The following is a 6,000-nucleotide window of genomic DNA, read 5'->3' on the forward strand; positions in this document are numbered from 1 at the left end:
AGTGCTTTGGATTAGAAATTGACTAATGGATTATGTTTTAGTGTTACAATAGATTCCTATCATGTGTGATAATAATAGTGCAATATTTATTATTTTTAATCCTGTTAACCATTCTAGAACTAAGCACATTGATGTAAGATACCATTTTATTACAGAACATGTTGCAAATGGAACCATTGAGCTTGTTTTTGTTCCAACAGAAAACCAATTAGCTGACATTTTTACTAAACCTTTGGATGAAGAAACTTTCACAAGGCTTGTAAGTGAGATTCGTATGCTAAATTTTTCATCCTAAGGCAAGAACTCAACTAACATGTTGCAGTAGATTAATTCTTAATGAATAAAAATTAATTTGGTTTAAGTAGGAATTAACTAAGATATAATTTAAAAATAATTCAAAATTCTCTGTATATATTTTTTAAATGAATCTAACTTGGATTTTTTATTCTAAGAAAAACTACCCTAATATCAATTCATACCATTAATATGTGAAATTGGTATAAGACAGAGTCAAATTAAACAAAAGTATGTACATAACTGAGTTCTTGATAAGTCTAATTGACTTGTTGATAAGTCTATAATGACTTCTTGATAGAGTTCTCGATAAGTCTTTTTCATGACTTCTCAATAAGCTACGTAGAGATATCGAAATAATTATCGATATGGAGTTCTCTACATTCAATTTTAAACTTCTCGATAACTCAGAACTGGAATAATTATTCAATATAAATTAGAATAAATCAGACCAAAAGGACAAATTGGCTATTTATACAATATATCTATATGTCACTGTCTAATTCTCGATAAGTGTCAAGAAAATGACATCTCAATATAAGTTCTCTCTAAGTCATGTGACTTCTCTACCTACCTTTTAAACCATTCATTATTCTCTTATTGATAAGTCACACACTATAAATACCCAAACACCTCAACATAACCCCTCTCTACGCTCTCGAGATCTAAATTAACCTAATTACTGCATTTTTCACTATTCTCAAACTTTTAAGCTTTCTCTATCTTAAAAACACTTACCCACTCAAGTTCATATAATAGCATCAAACACCAACACCGTCAGAGCTGAAATCCTCAAGGATGCAACAAACTAAGTCACTTTTATTGACCCAACACATGCACCTGATAATTTCAAGTGCTTTGTGAAGTTTCTGGCTAATTCGTATCTTGCAGGGGCACTAACAACAAACTCTGTGTTTTACCTCGATGTTCTCAATGAATTCTAGAACAGTGTAATTCTCACTACTCATGTAGATGACAACCAAGTGATGACAATGGCTGTAAACTGTTGTATCAAAGGGGTAGCTATGGAGTTCAATACTCTTGACTCGAACAAAACACTAGGCATCTCCACAGAGAGGATTGTAGAAGCTCCTACCACTCAAGAACTGGTTGAATTCATGGACTTCGTTAACTACAGTGAAAAGATTGATTTAGCCAGGATGAATAAGAAGAACCTCAGAAGAGGATGGTCCTTTGTGTTTGACACAATCGTAAGTGCCTTCACTTGCAGGAAGACAGACTATGACAAGATCTCCAGTGTGGTCCAGAAACTGGTGTACTCCATGTCATATGACAAACACCTGGATGTTGGAGGCCTCATTCTTGGAGAGCTAGGAAGAAGGCTAATAATGCCTTGGGTAAGTAGAGGTAAGGAAATTTTATTTCCTAGATTTATCATGTCTATGTTAAATTATAAGGTGAAACATATTCATCAAACACCATGCACTGATTTAAATCAAGTAGGCATTTGTGGATCAGTCTCCAAAGTTCTATTTGGAAGATTAAATACAACAAATAAGGTAAAGATAGGCCTAAATGTCACTAACTTATATCAGAGAAGTTTAGGACTTACTCTTACCCCATGCCTGATATGGGGAGTAAGGCAATATCTAGTGAAGCTATGGCTCATGATCCTGTACCAGCACGAATGCAGGAAAACACACAGGAGCCTACCACAGCTGAAACCACTGCTTCACAACCCTTATATGCTAGCAAACCAACTGATCCATCCTCTCAAAAGGGTGGAGTTAGTAAAAAGAAGATAAACAGATTAACCTTGCAATAATTAGTGAGAGTGGAGAGGAACCTAGTGAGAAAGTGTGTCACCTGGTCAAGAAACCAAGAAAGAAGAAGGAGATAGAGTTGACCTCTAAATTGACCACCTCTATATCTTCTTAACAAGATGTAGTTGTAAATAAGGGATTAAAATAGACTCTAGTGGCATCTTCTCAACAAGGTGTCATTATTGAACAAAGCATTCTCCCAAATGTACCTTGTAATGAGTCTGCACCCCCTCTTGAGCACTCTCAAGAGGGTGAAAGAAGTCATATGGTTGGCACACATATTGAGGGCACACCTCTTGAAACTCCCTCATCTACTCACGAGGAGTTTCCAATACTCATATTTGAACTAACAACTCTTATCTCTAAAATTTCTTCTTCATCCAACGAAGGACTTGAATAAACTTCTCAAGTCCTGTAAAAATCAAGTGACACAGTTCATGAAACTGTGCTCACCACTTAGGAACCACATTTAGATGGTGAGAGTCCAAATGCTGAGTTGGACCTTGATGACACCATCACAAACACATATGTTTCATCAGTTTTTATTGAAGACTCTGTGTAACCAAATACACCTTCATGTGTACAAAAACCTTCACATGCTCAAATGTTTGAGGGTAGTACTCTTGTGGGGGAGCTACTCAAATCCTCTCCAATTCTATTAGAGGTTTCTCTTGAAGACATAACTCCCCTCAAAACCCCAGCTGAAATTGCACTCATAATTAAAGCTAGGAGTCCAATTGCCAGTGATCCACTTACTTGAGAGGCAAGTACAATAGCACATTCTGTTGGGAACCACGGACTTAGGGTGTTACTACGTTTTATGATAAAGATTACGAAAAGAGGATTACCTTGTTAATGGTTGATTCCACGCTCTTCTATTGTATTCCCAAATTCCCTTGAGCGAAGTGTGGCCTCCGTCTTCTCAAGTTATCCTCTCTTTTTGCTCCTTGGTGGCTTGTTAATGGTTGATAAGTGTGGCCTCCGTCTTCTCAAGTTATCCTCTCTCTTTGCTCTTTGGTGGCTACAATATGTTTTCACACAATTCCAAGCAAGAAGAGAATAAGAATATATATAGGCTACAATAGGGACCATGGATAATTAGGTTGGGCCTTCTAATTACATCTTGAGCCTAGCCCAATGTAATTAAATATTAATTCAATCCACTAAAGAATTAATATTTGCACTACCTTTCCTAATACCGTAATTTAATTAATTCGGTTCCAATATTATTTGCTTATTAAATTCCCCATGTTTAAAATATCATATGTCCATTAATTAAATAAATTACTGATAATTTATTTAATTAATATCTTTTATCCTTGATCATCCACTCAACCTTTATTTAATTATGCCAGAATAAATTCCACCTGCAGGGTTTCACATAATTAAATCTTTTTGAGCTTTCAAGGGGACATCATTAACCCGAATATTATCAGGACATGGATTCCTTCAATAAATAATATCCACCATGTATATAATTCCATCACCCAAAATATAATGATATAATTCAAAAGAATTATTTTATATATAAATCAAAGCATGTAAATAATATACACGTGTCAATTACTATTTCCGGATTAAGAACCTAAGCATTAATAATAACATAGAATCTTAGTTCTCCTTCTTAATCAGTATTAAGGGAACAATTCTAAATTTGATCATGTTCAATATACACAAAGTATACTAGTATTATTTATTAGTCAATATAAACTAATCTAAATAATACTACAACCATACCAGTGGATTGTCCAACACCACCTGTGCTGTGAACCTTATTATATTATATAACCGTATTTAACAATCTAATATTCTGTATCCCATTTGATACTAGATTGTTCACAATATATAATATTAGACAACATGTAAACATTCAAATGATTCTCAAATAAACTGGCCAGAAATAAATGTACATACTTCAAATAAATATTTTCAGTATACACTAACAATCTCCCACTTATACTCAAAATATTCTATGTGTACATCAGTGTTTATTTAATCCACTATTACATAAAAATCTATGTGTCCATCCATCTGACTCCTATCGCTTCCACATGCTTGTCAAAAACCTTGGTTGACAAGCTCTTTATGAAAGGATCTGCTCGGTTGTCTTCTGATGATATGTGAGCCACAACTATATCCCCTCGCTTTACAATTCCTCGTATGAGATGATACTTACGTTCAATATATTTAGCTGCTTTGTGGTCTCGCGGTTCCTTTGAATTTGCCACAGCACCAGTTTTATCACAATACACCGTCAAGCTCCTAGGCAAATTAGGTACCACATCTAAGTCCAAAAGGAAGTTCCTGAACCATATAGCCTCCTTGGCAGCCTCAGAGGCCGCCACGTACTCGGCCTTCATGGTGGAGTCTGCAATGCATTTCTGCTTTACACTCCTCCATATAACGGCTCCACCTCCCAAAGTAAAAACATATCCCGAGGTTGATTTCCTCTTATCCCTATCTGATTGGAAATCTGAATCAGTATATCCCAAAGGAAATAGATCTGAGGCCTTGTAAATTAACATATACTCCTTAGTCCTTCTCAGGTACTTGAGTATAGTTTTTACTGCACTCCAATGTTCCTGACCTGGGTTCGACTGATATCTACTAACCATGCCTACAGCAAAACAGATGTCAGGCCTCGTACATAACATAGCATACATTAAGCTTCCACATGCTGAAGCATAAGGAACTGCTTTCATGCTCTCTATATCCTTAGGTGTCGAAGGACACTGCTTCTTAGATAGAGCAACTCCATGCTTAAAAGGTAGAAAACCTTTCTTGGAGTTCTGCATGTTAAAACGAGCTAATACTTCATCAATGTAGGGCTCTTGAGATAAAGCCAACATCTTTTTCTTGCGATCCCTTAAAACTTTGATCCCAAGGATGTATGCCGCTTCACCTAAGTCCTTCATGTCAAATTGTTTGAACAGCCATGCCTTTACTGATGACAACATCTCAACATTGTTTCCAATGAGTAAAATATCATCTACATATAGTACTAGAAAAACCACTGCATTACCTTCACTTCTCTTATACACGCACGATTCGCTTGGACTTTGATCAAATCCATATGACTGGACTGCCTGATCAAAACGAATATTCCAGTCTCTAGAAGCTTGTTTAAGTCCATAAATAGACCTCTTAAGCTTACATACCAGATGCTCTTGGCCTTCCTTAATGAATCCTTTTGGTTGTTGCATATAGATGGTTTCTTCAAGACTTCCATTAAGAAAAGCTGTCTTGACATCCATTTGCCAAATCTCATAATCGAGATGAGCTGCTATAGATAAAAGAATACGGATTGACTTAAGCATGACTACCGGTGAAAAGGTTTCCTCATAATCGATACCTTCTTTCTGAGTATACCCTTTTGCAACAAGTCTTGCTTTCCAGGCTTTCGCCTTTTTATCTAATCCCCTCTTTTTCTTGTAGATCCACTTACATCCAATAGGTTTTATACCTTTGGGTGGTTCCACGAGCTCCCAGACCTGATTAGAATACATTGATTCTATCTCAGATTTCATCGCCTTTTGCCAAAGATCTGCATCTTTGTCTTGTACTGCCTCTTCGTATGTACGGGGATCATCATCATGTTCACTAGGGACCAAGTCTGAAGACTCTCCCAAAAACATGAATCTATCAGGCTGTTGAACAACCCTCCCACTACGACGAGGCACTGGTGCGGTATTATGTTGTGGTTGTTCTACTTGTACTACAGCTTCATGGGTATTATTTATCCCTCCCACTAGTTCCTCTAAAATGACACTTCTCATGGGTTTGTGATTCATTATATAGTCCTCCTCCAAGAATCTTGCATTGGTGCTAACAATGACATCCCGATTCTTCGGACTATAAAATAAATATCCTTTCGTTCCCATGGGGTAGCCTACAAACAACCTTACTTCTGTACGAGATTCTA

This window comes from Apium graveolens, chromosome 2 (assembly GCF_009905375.1).
Source record: "Apium graveolens cultivar Ventura chromosome 2, ASM990537v1, whole genome shotgun sequence".
Taxonomy (NCBI): Eukaryota; Viridiplantae; Streptophyta; class Magnoliopsida; order Apiales; family Apiaceae; genus Apium; species Apium graveolens.